General features: G+C 46.9%; 5 non-coding genes across 5 annotated transcripts; 1 reads left to right on the top strand and 4 right to left on the bottom strand.

Moving 5' to 3' along the window:
• Positions 1-2,724: 2,724 nt before the first annotated feature.
• Trnaa-ugc4 (transfer RNA alanine (anticodon UGC) 4) lies at positions 2,725-2,796 on the bottom strand. Its single transcript has one exon. It is a non-coding gene; the product is annotated as a tRNA-Ala (tRNA).
• Positions 2,797-3,943: 1,147 nt separating this feature from the next.
• Trnad-guc5 (transfer RNA aspartic acid (anticodon GUC) 5) lies at positions 3,944-4,015 on the bottom strand. The gene has a single exon. It is a non-coding gene; the product is annotated as a tRNA-Asp (tRNA).
• A 383-nt stretch (positions 4,016-4,398) lies between these two features.
• Trnaf-gaa4 (transfer RNA phenylalanine (anticodon GAA) 4) lies at positions 4,399-4,471 on the bottom strand. The gene has a single exon. It is a non-coding gene; the product is annotated as a tRNA-Phe (tRNA).
• Positions 4,472-7,262: 2,791 nt separating this feature from the next.
• Positions 7,263-7,334, bottom strand: Trnad-guc4 (transfer RNA aspartic acid (anticodon GUC) 4). The gene has a single exon. It is a non-coding gene; the product is annotated as a tRNA-Asp (tRNA).
• Positions 7,335-7,802: 468 nt separating this feature from the next.
• Trnaa-ugc3 (transfer RNA alanine (anticodon UGC) 3) lies at positions 7,803-7,874 on the top strand. Its single transcript has one exon. It is a non-coding gene; the product is annotated as a tRNA-Ala (tRNA).
• The last annotated feature ends 5,448 nt before the right edge of the window (positions 7,875-13,322 follow it).

Here is a 13,322-nt window from a genome sequence, read left to right as displayed (position 1 = left end):
AAGGAGAAGGAAGGGGAGGAAGAGGAGGGGAGGAGGAGGGGAAGGAGAAGGAGAAGGAGAAGGAGAGGGAGAGGGAGAAGAAGAAGAAGAAGAAGAAGAAGAAGAAGAAGAAGAAGAAGAAGAAGAAGAAGAAGAAGAAGAAGAAGAAGAAGAAGAAGAAGAAAATAAAATAAGCTGGTAGTAGTGACTCACATGTTGGGGTTCAGGAATTGCCTCACAAGCCACACAAACACCCATCTCAGATAGGGATAATTTATTAACTCACCCCATCCCCCAACACACACACACCAAGACCATCGATCAGGGTCACAGAGGACCCTGGAGCCAAACTGTAACATTGCTCTCAGGGCAGGCTTTTTATAGAGAAAGTCAAGTTCAGAAGTCAAGGGGGTAGGGGCAGGAGTGATATTATATTTTGGCTAACTAGACAAAGTATTATCAGGTGAGGTACGTGAGGTGGTGGTTGGGGGTTTTCTGGAGTATTAAGGTAACAGAGAGGGCTCAGTGGTTAAGAGCACTGACTGCCCTTCCAGAGGTCCTGAGTTCAATTCCTGCCTACATAGTGGTTTACAATCGTCTGTTATAGAATCTGATGCCTTCTTCTGGTGTGGCTGAAAATTCAGCTACAGTGTACACATATACATAAAAATAAATAAATAAGCCTTTAAAAAAGATAACAGAGCATGAGTATTAAAACCACAACCTTATGACCTTTAATGAGAAATTTTCAGTGTCAGCTACAAATGATTACTTCAGAGAAGTGGAGTCTGAGAACCTGATTTCCACCTTTTGAGCAAAATGGAGACTGAACGTAAAAATGGCTACAGTTATGTTAATAGGTGCCGGCCTCAAAGCACACCTTCTATCTGAGCACTTGAATGGCCAGTGGATCTGTGTGAGTTTAAGACCAGCTTAGTCTACAGTGAGTTTCAAGCCGCACAGAGCTATCTTGTGAAACCCTCAAAGCACACCTTCTATCTGAGCACTTGAATGGCCAGTGGATCTGTGTGAGTTTAAGACCAGCTTAGTCTACAGTGAGTTTCAAGCCGCACAGAGCTATCTTGTGAAACCCGGTTTTGCAACAATAGCCAGTCAACATTCCGACACTGGTGGAGAAAGAGGATGGGGAGCCAGGGCTAGTTAATCACTGCTAGGAAGGTGGACCGCGAGAGGAAGCCTGGTAACGATGAGCTAAGGCTAGAAGCCCCAGAGACCCTGCAGGGACGGTAGGAGCTTTGCCTGCAATCGCAGAGACAGCAGTGGAGGAGGCGGAGGCACCTCCCCCTTCCTGCTTTTGCCCTTTCCCCTTCGCTTGAACCTTCCCACCTGGCCTGGCCAGAGATCTCCGCGGATAGCCTCCGGTACACATGCGCACAGGAAGGGAGAGTCCCTGTAGGTTAACAGTTCTCCAGTGAATGCCCCATCCATTGGATCACAAATTGGACTCAGTGAGTTTACATATACATACATATATACATATATACACATACACATATACACATACACTCATACACACACATATATACATACATATATACATACATACATACATACATATATACATACACACACACACACACACACACACACACATATATGTATGGGGGTATGGATTTGGAAGGGGGTTACGGGGATAGGACGAGCCTGGAGGAATCCGACTGGCAAAGTGAGGGGCGACTATGATAGCTATACATTTTATGGGGCTGGGGAGGTGTCTCAGTGGTTATGAGCATTGGCTGCTCTTGCAGAGGACCTAGATTCAGTTCCCAGCACCCACGTGATGCTCACAGTCATCTGTAATTCTAGTTCCAGAGGATCCACTCCTTCTGGCCTCTGACGATGCTTCATACAGAAACTTGCAAAAAACCGTTACCCATAAAATAAAATACAAAATAACAACCTAAAAATAAAACAGGGGTTGGGTATTTAGCTCAGTGGTAGAGCGCTTGCCTAGCAAACGCAAGGCTCTGGGTTCGGTCCCCAGCTCCGAAAAAAAAAAAAAAAAGAAAAAGAAATATAAAACAAAGGGCCCATTATAATGGTACATGCCTTTAATCCCAGCATTAAGGAGGCTGAGGCAGGTGGTGTCTGCGAGTACAGAGTGGGTGCAGGGACAGCCAGAGAACAAGAAGTCCTGTCACTTGACAGGGATGCGGTGACAATGCGGTCCTTAACCACTGTGCTGTCAACCTGATATGCAGAACCTATGGGATCTTTTATTTTATTTTTTTATTAAAGTGCATCTTTACTTGAATGGTAAGATTCTCAAGCAACGTGTGCGCATCCCTGGGTATGAAGAGCGCCCTGCGTACGTCATTCATTCTTATCAGGTACCGAGCCTGCTACGCAAACCCAGGCACTGGCCTGGGTAGCTGGACCTCCATTGCCCTGCACTCCTGCGCCCCGGAAATCAGTGTCCCGGAGATACGACATGCAAATTCCCCTGATGGTCCTTCCTCGACATTTAGAGCGGTTCAATAACAAAACCCACCCGGTCATCGGTCGCCACTTTGCTTTGCTGCTCGCTCGCTCGCTCTCTTATGACCCTTCCAGAGATGCATATTTAAATTTTTACAGGTTTCAGAAGAATGAATGTAAAACTCTCAGTTCCAAGAGGTCATCGCAATAGCGATGTCTTTCCTGGCGACATTCTGTCACAAAGACCCAGAGACAGAAATGGTCAAAAACAAGAACCAAAAAAAACCAAAAAAACCAAAAATAAACTGGAGATGCCGGGGATCGAACCCGGGGCCTCATACATGCAAAGCATGCGCTCTACCACTGAGCTACATCCCCTGGTGCTTTTCCATTGCCTTCAGGAAACCTAGTTATATTGTTTAACGGCTTATGGGTTTTGTTTTTTTGTTTTTGTCTTTTTCCCCCTTCTTAGTTCCTTCTAAATTAAAATTGTATGTATTTATTTAAAAGAGCCTTAAGGATGTGGCAACTTAAATTACCTCTTTTTTTAAATAAGTGTTCATTATTGCCTTCATGGAAGGTAAACTTCTCCCCGATTCCAAGAACAGAAAGTAGAAATAAATAAAAAAATACATAAATTCCCAATAGATGAGGACTTGACCCCAGTGTTCCTCACCCAGAATTCTCTGCTTCCTCACATTTGAGACGCTATCCAACCTCGAGGACTGAGTTTATAAGCTTGCTTAAAACACCCCCACCCCCACCCCCGCCTTCCTCACCTCTGGAAGAATTTTCTGGATATAAAATTGGCCAGAAGTTTAAATAAACGGCAAGAAAAAAAATAAAAAAAAATAAAATTGGCCAGACAGTTTGAGACCTCACCATCACGGCTCAACTTTGGAGCAAGAATGCAAAATGCAACATTTGGGTGAAAAGAAGGGGCTGTTTCTTGATTGGGAGCCGTGAGGAGAGATCCCAAGCTTCCTATGCTGCACCCGGGGATTGCCTATCATTTCCTGTGTGGATACCTGTACCCGCAAATGACCTGCTACTCATACCCATTAGCGCGCTCACAGCAACTGGAGCCTGACGTCGTCTGTAAAAATGCTGGGCATAGCAGCTGGGGTTACCTGACCTCTCTGAGCCCGGACGCTCACTGAGACAGTCAACAAGGACAGAGCCTGGATGCTCGAGCACGAGATGTGGCAGAAATAGCAAAAAGTGCTGCTGCATCCTACATCATCATGCCCCTGCCTCATGTGTGACGTCCCACACCATCTTGCCTTTGGGTCTCAGGGTGTTGGAGGATGCCGGGTCGTGGTGTCCATGGTGATCCTGTGAGAACCGAGGACAACCAAAGGATGGCAGCCGGAGAACAGTGTTTTTCTTACGATCTGCTACCTGGGCTGAGACCCTGTACAATATGTTCGGCTTATTCTACTGAACGTACTCGTGGGAGTTGAAGAATTTAAACAGATTGAAAGACAAATAAAAAACAAGAGTTTGTGGCAAAATGTTTGACAATCTCCCCGTCGGGGAATCGAACCCCGGTCTCCCGCGTGACAGGCGGGGATACTCACCACTATACTAACGAGGAAGAGAGCTGAAAGCTAGCTTGGCAAGAGGCCCTTTTAAGATTCTTTGAATTTCATAACAATAAATTCGATTTGATTGAATTACACTTTTGCACTGTCTCTTTCCTACTTAGGTTTTTTACTTTGTCGCCTGGATTTAAACTATAAAATTAAAGACGCCATACATAAACCAGCATACAACAAACATCACAGTGACGAATTCGCGCATGAGCAGAAGGTGTGTACTTGCTTTAGTGAACACGTCCAGCCACTCTTAATGAGAACAGGGTGGTAGATGTGGCAAATTTCCTTAGCCTTCTACATCCGTGTACGATGCTCCCGGATTTTATGAAGAAAGAAAACAACGACTTAACAAACTGGAAATGAATACGGAAAAAACGTAAGCTGCCGAAACCCGGGATCGAACCAGGGACCTTTAGATCTTCAGTCTAACGCTCTCCCAACTGAGCTATTTCGGCGGCCGTTGCTGCTGCTTCGTTTTTTCTCTCCTCCTTGTCGTTTCTAAGGCTTTCAGTTTCTGGCTCTTCCAAGTTTTGATGCCCAGAAATTTATTCATATTATTCGTCTCATTTCTGAGTTACGGATGTACTGGGGACTCTGCGCATCCCCTAAGTCCACTATCTATGAAGGTCCTTGGGAACCCTCGGGACCTTATTGTCCACTGCAAATGTACTTATTATTTTCCCTATTAACTAGAAGTACACGCCTAAGCTGCCCCCAGCCACTGCTGAAGAGCCCAGTGCTGGCACCGCTTAGTAGATGCTTTCTAAATATTTGTCGAGCGATTGAGTCCCTCTCGGCTCAGAGATCTGCTCCTTCTGTTCCCCACTCTCCTCTCGGAGAAGGAGCTGGGCCATTTCTGAATGCAGTCCTCTGCCAGGCGTTAACAGTAAACAATCCGTGGAAGGAGGTTCTGCCTGGGCAGGGCCACACCTGACTCACATCCGGCCTCCAAGCGTGCTCTTCATATCTGTGCACACAGGCTCAGTTGCGAAGCACAGGGAAACAGAGCAAGTGCAGCTAGGGGTGGACACCGACTGCTTCCTCCTCTTAAGGGGAGCAGAACGCGGAAGGCTTGTTTGCACTGGGGAGCAAGGGTAGGAAGTGAGGTCCCGGAGCTCGGCTCCTATGAGCGTGCAGCAGTGAGCTAGAGAGGCAACCGCGCGCGGGAGGGATGAGGGCTGCTGTGGTGGTCCAACCTGGAGCTGTAGTGTTTGGGCCACATCTGCAAGAGAGGACCTGGAAAGTGACGTGGAGAGGGCTTGTTGATGGCCTTGACGTGGGAGTGAGAGAAGAAGAGGAGTGATGCTCGAGCGTTGACATGATGGTTTGGTGGGAAGTGTGGGTCACCTTTCCACGCGCGAAATTTAGCAAACCAAAGTCCCCTAAGTGTCCCCTAGTGTGTCTCGGCCCTGACAATATCTAATACGTCAGAATGTGATTTGAAAGAATGGCTACAACGTGTCCTGCCTACAAGACGTGCGGGACAAAGATGGAGCAGAGACTGAGGGAATGGCCAGCGAATGACAGACCCAACTTGAGACCCATCCCTGACACCGTCAATGATATTCTGTTATGCTTGGAGACAGGAGTCTAGAATAATTGTCCTTTGAGAGGCTCAACTCAGCAACAGATTGAAACAGATGCAGAGACCCACAGTCAAATTTTAGACAGAGCACGGGGACTCTTGTAGAAGAGTTAGGCGAAGGAATGAGGGACCCGGAGGAGACAAGGACTCCACAAGAAGACCAATAGTAACCTTGACCACAAGAAGAGTCAAGTAACCTGGCCCATTCGGGGCTCCCAGAGACTGAACCACCAACCAAAGAGGTTGGACCTAGGCACTGCACCTATCCATGTAGACGTGCGGTTTGATCTTCATGTGGGTCTCCCAAGGACTGGAGCGGGGACTGTCCCTGACTCTGTTGCCTGCCTGTGAATCCAGTTCGCCTAACTGAACCGCCTTCCCTGGCCCTTAGTGGGAGAGAATGCCCCTAATCCAGCAGCGACTTGAAGTACTTGCTGGTATGGGGGGGTGGGGGGGTGTAGGGGGCGGAGTCTTCCCCTTCTCTGAGAAGGGGAGGGAGGCATGGGGCGAGGGGCTGTCTGAAAGGCGGGACTATAAAGTGAGTAAGTAATTAAGTAAGTAAATAAATAAATATCTAGATAGATAGATCTGACTGGAGAGAGAGCTCGGCCATTAGAAACACCGGCAGATGTCCTGAGTTCAATTCCCATCAACCACATGGAGGTTCACAACCATCTAAATAATTTTTTTTTTTAAAAAGTGTGTGGGGGGTGAGGGGGAGAATGACTACAACGGTGCGGAATCATTGGGATGTATACCTGCCTGCCCATTTTCCTGGACTGGACCCAGACTGAGTTCAGTTACCGGGTTTGGGGACGATGTAGAGGAAGCAGGAAATTTTGCTTCCCTCTGAAATCCTATTCCTGTCTGGACCCCACCTCACATCCTCAATGGTAAGGAAACACTCCACACCCAGACTTTAAATCGCTACTTTGAAACGATCTTACTAAGTTGCTCAGGATAACCTTGACCTCAGTAGCAGTTCAGGCTGGCTCGATTTCCAACATCCACAGTCATCAACTCCAGGTTCAGGGACTCTCATTTCACTACTGACATCTACAAGCATCGGGCACACCCCCGTAGTGCACATACATAGAAGCAGGGAAAACACTATATATAAAATAATACAAATCTAAAAAAAAAACAAAAGAAGACAAAACAATCAGTTTGGATAAGTAAAGTCTTGTCTCAAAACACAAAACAAAACCTTTTAAAAAGACAGTTCTGTAAGCCACACACTGGAGGGGCTGAGGCAGGAAGATTGTTCCTGGGTTACAGGCCAACCAGGAATTAACAAAGCAAAACCCTGGGGAGACGTGGGCAACTGAGGTATGCTTTCTCAATGAAAGCTTTTATTTGGCTTTTAAGAATAAATAAAGAAAATACAAACCAATCTTCAAGGTAAAAATGGGAAAGGGTGGTTAAGAAAAGATGAGGGAGGGGCCTCTTGCGGGAGGTTACTCTGTCAGACAGTAGGGTAGCAGCGTTCTTAGGAGTTTACTTAAGCCAGATACCCAGGGTCAGACTTCCTTCCTACCCATGCCAACCTAAGTGAGACCTGGGGTCTATAAAACTCACGAAAGTAGGAGAGAGTATGAGAAGGTGGAATGAGGACCCATTCACGACGTCCTAAAATGCAAACGCAAAATCTCATGCGCAGCCTCCCCGTCGGGGAATCGAACCCCGGTCTCCCGCGTGACAGGCGGGGATACTCACCACTATACTAACGAGGACTAGCCATACTTGATCCCTTCCTGACATAGGGATATAGAAGGATACGGGTAACGACGGGCACACGTTTTCTTCCCTCTTCTATGTCCCTCCTCTCTGGCTTTTTCCCTCTCTTCTCTCTGTTTCTTTCCTCTTCCCTTTCTTCTGAGACTTCAACTCATGACACCAACATCATAAATCGAGGTCGAAAAAAAAAAACCCACAATCCCCACCCAAAAAAAAAAGAAAAAAGAAAAAAGAAAAAAGAAAAAAGAAAAAAGAAAAAAGAAAAAGGAAAAAGGAAAAAAGAAAAAAGAAAAAAGAAAAAAGAAAAAAGAAAAAAGAAAAAAGAAAAAAGAAAAAAGAAAAAAGAAAAAAGAAAAAAGAAAGCCAAAAAACCCAAACCAAACCAAACAAAAAACCAAAACAAACCTTAGAACAGCAAGCGTTTCATCTCCATTATCTATTCCGGAAAGCACAAGTTTTCGTCAGGGGATGTAGCTCAGTGGTAGAGCGCATGCTTTGCATGTATGAGGCCCCGGGTTCAATCCCCGGCATCTCCACTTTTTAGTTTAAAGAATTTTTGGAAGGGTCTACGCCACAAGTAAGAAACATTGTATTTTCAAGGAGGTCCTATAACTGGTGGCCCCTGAACCACTATTGCAGCGTAATGTGCGCCCTTTGAACACCCACAGTGTGTCCAAATAAAGAGATCTTCAAGTAGCCCAGTAACCTTGCCAAGGCCACGCTAGGACTCTCAGCTTTTCTGGAACTCAAATTCCAGCTGGAGGCTAACACTGGGAATCCCAGGGACTGTTTTATGAGGACGCACAGAACTGCGGGGACTCAGTGTCACCCGAGAGATCTGAAGAAACAGGAGCCGAAAGGCTCACATTTTCTGAGCGCGGAGGAGAAGCTTTTAGAAGAAAGGGCCAGAAAGTAGCCCGGCGCCTGGACTTTAACGAATGGGAACAGAACTGGGTGGAACTGAGGTTTGGAAGGTCTCAGAATGCCAGAGGGTAAGGACTTGGCACTATGGGGATGATTTTTTTTTTTTTTTTAAGATTTACTTTATGTATGTGAGTCCACTGTTGCTAGCTTCAGAGCATGTGATTGCTGGGAATTGAACTCAGGATCTCTTGACCACTGAGCCATCTCTCCAGCCCTACGGGCATGATTATAAAGGTTTCTTCTGGCGGCCACATACTGTTCTGGAGACTGGCACTGAAGATGCAGCATGGTGGGGAGGGGTGGGGTAGTTCTGGCAGATTCTGTAGGAAGCTATGTAACATTGCCTAATTCAGGGATCTCATTCTTTATTTGACCATTCCCCTTAGGTTCATTCTGCTACTCTGAAGCTTGTCACACAGGGGTAGCACACGTACGACCCGCGATTTTTCCGTCCTCTTCTTTGACGGCATGGATGCCTACACGGAGGAGAGCCATTGGGCTGGAAAACCTTTTCTTAAACTATTTGAAGACTGGGGGTGTAGCTCAGTTTGTAGAGTGCTTACCTAGAATGTACAATAGCTAACACTGGGTAAACCAGGCATGGTTGTGCATGCCTGTTATCCCAGCAACTGAGGGGGTCGGTTGGAGGTTGGGGTTAGCCTGGGCTACATGAGACCCTTTCACACTCGAACACACGTGGAGGCACTCCTGGCCCTTTCTGCTCACCAGCCACAGGGATTGCCTTGATCCTTCAAATTCCTTATCCTCATCAAGGACGAGGTTACAGGTGTATACGGCTCCAGTCTGTCATATGTGGCAGGGAGAATGGTAGCCTGGGCTATCCAGCTCAGCCCTTCTAAGCGCAGGGAAAATGATTACTTTGTTATTTCCTGCTGGTTGAGAGGGCGAGCGTCTCTCCTGTTACCAAAGCAGGCCTGTATAAGCACCCGGCAATGCTGACTGACCACTGGAGCAGGTCTGGGGAAGGATCGTTTATTCACTGATGTCCATTGTGCAGGTTTGAGGACCAGCTCATCCAGGTGCCTCTCCAACAGCTTCGGAACATTCCTGGATGAAGCAGGGTGACTCGAGGGATGGATGCTCTGAAGTATCCAGAAGGCTGGGAATTAGTCTCCAAGCTCTAAGGAAAGTGGCACTGGGCCAGCAGTGCTAGCACACAACTGTTCCCTTGCCCTTAGAAGATGGAGACAGACAGGGTCAGGAGTACACACTTGCGTGAGTGCCAGCAGGATTATAAGTTCAATGCCAGCTACACAGTGTGCTCACGGACAGCCTGGACTACAGGAGACCAATGGGGTCTTTGGGATGGCTCACTAGATAAAGGCGATTGTCACAAAGATTGATTGACAACTAAAAAAAAAAAAAAGATTGACAACTGATCTAAGTCCAATTCCCAGGACTTGGAAGGCAGAGGCAGTCAAATTTCTAGGAATTTGAGGCTAGCCTGACCTATATAGAGTTCCAGGCCAGCTGGGGCTATATAATGGAACTCTGTCCTAAAAAACTAAATCCAGACTCCATTTCATCTTTTTAAAATTACGCTGGATTTCTTAAAGCAATTTCACATAGCCTATAATGTATCGGGCACGCACCCCCTCTCCACCTTCCTCCCCATCCATTAACCCCTTTGCTCCCCAGCTTTACTTTCACATCATCCATGGGATGTGTGGTTTTCTGTATTTATAGATTCTAGGATGTACAGATAAAATATAGTATTTGTCTTCCTGTGGTTGACTTAGTCTGCTTAGTAGGTTAATCTTGTTTTCCTGTGGCTGAAAGGAACCCCCTACTTACATAGCCCACATTTTCCTCACCCGTTCTTTACCTCGATGGGCACCAGGCTGGTTGTATAGCTTAGTGTGTTTGTGGTATGCTGCATTGGAGTCCTTTTGTAAATGCCCAGCAGTGCATTGTCGGGTCTTATGGCTGGTCTATCTAGAATTCCGAGGTGCCTCCATATTGAGTTTCATTTCCATGTGTCCTAAATTATGCTGAAACTCAGAGATCCACCTCCCTCTCCTTGCCTCCCGCTGGGATTAAGTGCACCATCACACCTGGCTCATTTTTTATTCTTTTATTTAAAAGATGTATTTATTCTTATTTATATGAGTACATTGTCGCTGTCTTCAAACACATCAGAAGAGGGCAACAGATCCCATTACAGATATGAGCCACCATATGGTTGCTGGGAATTGAACTCAGGACCTCTGGAAGAGTAGTCAGTGCTTTTAACATCTGAGCCATCTCTCCAGCATTTTTTTTTTTTCCGGAGCTGGGGACCGAACCCAGGGCCTTGAGCTTCCTAGGCAAGCGCTCTACCACTGAGCTAAATCCCCAACCCCTCCAGCATTTTTTTTTTCCAGAGCTGGGGACCAAACCCAGGGCCTTGCGCTTGCTAGGCAAGCGCTAGATCTACCGCTGAGCTAAATCCCCAACCCCTATTTTTTCTTATAGAATGCCATTTTGACTGGGATAAAAACCTCATGTGGTTACAGATGGTTGTGAGCCACCATGTGGGAGCTGAGAACCAAACCCAGGTCCTCTGCAAAAGCAGAGTGCTCTTAACTACTGAGCTATCTTTCCAACCTCTCAAATAGTTTTGATAGGTATTTCTCTGATGGCTAGTAAGGTTGGGGTTTACTTTTATTATTTGCCAGCAGACAATGTGTGCAGTGCCTGGGCAGGCCAGAAGAGGGCATTGGATCACCTGGAACTGGAATTACAGACGCTCGTCATGGCCACGTGGGTGTTGGGAATTTAATGCACCTGGGCCATCTCCTAAGTCCTGGCTAAACATTTTTGTTGTTTTACCATTGGCCACTTCCATTTCGTCTTCTGAAAACTGACTATTTCACTGACCACTTAAAGACTGCGTTGTTTAGTTTTTTTGAGCTTTTTCTGTTTGGTTTGTTTTTGTTGATTTTCAAGACAGCCCTGGCTGTCCTGGAACTTACTCTGTGGACCAAGAAAGATGGAAGCCACCACCACTGGGTTGGTTTTTTGAGTTATTGATTCAAAGTTTTAGAGTAAAAACTAGGAGTGTGAGGGGTCCCCTGGGTTTTCCAGTTTCACATCTATGGACCGTCGGGCTGCGGGGACTGAGTTTCATACCTTTTTTTTTTTTTAATTTGTTTACTTTATGTATATAAGTACACTGTAGCTGTCTTCAGACACACCAGAAGAGGGCATTTGATCTCCTTACAGATAGGGTGTGATGGCTGTGAGCCACCATGTGGTTGCTGGGATTTGAACTCAGGACCTCTGGGAAGAACAGTCAGTGCTCCTAACCATTGAGCTATCTCTCCAGCCACAGATTCACAGCTTTTATCTGGACTCTTTTTGTACAACAGCTTGTCCTATAGGGCAAGGTGAAGTGGAAACTTTAGTTCTTCGGAGAGTTGGTTATGGCCAATGTTTTGCTGGGGCACACGGGTGAAAGGATGTCTTGCTAAAGCAAACATGGTAAAAGGCTGTTTTCCTGAAGCAGAAGGATGTTTGGCTGTAGCAAACATGTGAAAGGACCCGTGATGGAGTAGAACTACGACCCCACAGACAGTGGGAGACGAGCACTGAGCCTTGGTTTACCCCACCTCACGATTCTTCAGTAAAGACAAAAATGTATTGGTTTGCCTTACAAAGCATTGTCGAACTCAACTTGGGATAACAACACAGAGAAACTCACCCAAGAACTGCTCCAGGGGGTTCCTGTGGCACCTTGCCTCTTCTGTGGCCTTGCCTCAGGCCAGTCGGTGAGCCTGGCGGTTTCGTCAGGACTGAACAGTTGCTGGTCGTGCTTAGTGTCTGCCTGCCTACAGGTTGGCGGCAGCTGAATCATATTTGGTGTTTGCTACAGGACTGAATTGCTGCCCAAGAAGATTGAGCTCAACCCCCAAAGAACTATTGCTATCCACTTCCCCCACATCCTAATAACTTTTCTCTTCCACCACCTCTGCTGGATGATGGGCTGGGAGAGGTTGAACCTTCATTCAAAGTAGGTTGCAAAAAATGTATGCCTCCAGCAATGCCTTCCTCTTGGAGTTTCCCACGTGCCACCATGATTGGAGGCAAGCCCTGTGTCTTTCTGCTTGTCAATTTTCCTATTTCGAAGCCACACATGGTGCCACTGGCCCATCATCCCAGTACCCAGAAGGGTCAGGAGTTCAAGCCTGGTCTTTCAAATTTCTTATTTGCAGCAGCAGCCAAGCTAAGCTCCGTAGGGATGGCTCAGGACTTAACTCTCAGACAAATCAGACACAGGGAGCATTGGAAGACACAGGCCTGGAGAGGACAAGGGGCATTCGACCCAGAGCTAGAGATATGGTCTGTCCTTGGTCCCGAGGGCCTCATACCAGGTAATTATTCTACCACTCTGAGGCTGGCCTGGGCCCAGTCTTTCACATCCTACCCACAACTCGAACCCGACAGGCTGCCTGTCTCGTGGATATTCACATGCGAGGTGGGCTGAGGGCATCAGCCTAGCTCTGCTCACATCGGCCACCTCATGGTCATGACTGAGTCTGGCTAAAACATCATGGTAGAAAAACATGCTGTGGGACATGCTACGCTGTCAAAGGTTGGTTCGGTACACACAGACCTGGAGGTGCACCGACCGGGAAAGGGAAGCACAGCTTATCCACCTGATACAGCCGAGGTCTGAAAAGACACAAGGAACACGAGATGGGCAGGCAGGCAGGTGTACAATGCTTGCTTATGTCACAGGGGCACGGCTACATGGAGATAAAGCAGCATGTGGTTCAAAGGACATCATCCGGAGCATAAAGTCGGCCCACAGAGAGAAAGCATTTACTAAGTGTTAACTGAGGAGCTTGGCTTTGACCCCAGGGCTCTGTACCAAGTGGCCCAAGTGACAAGTGATTGCAGCAGCACCATTTGCCATCACCCAGAGGTAAACAACTCGCTCCATTCTGCAGATGGACAGAGGTAGCCTGACACCCGATGATGCATGTTTAGCCACAGAAAGGATTGGACAGCTCAATGTGTCAGGGAGAAAATCAGAAAATCACTGAGGATGAACTTTC

This window comes from Rattus norvegicus, chromosome 12 (genome assembly GCF_021556685.1).
Source record: "Rattus norvegicus strain SHRSP/BbbUtx chromosome 12, alternate assembly SHRSP_T2T, whole genome shotgun sequence".
NCBI classification, from domain to species: Eukaryota; Metazoa; Chordata; class Mammalia; order Rodentia; family Muridae; genus Rattus; species Rattus norvegicus.
Note: the sequence above shows the minus strand (reverse complement) of the source record. Positions and strands in the feature narration are given on the sequence as shown.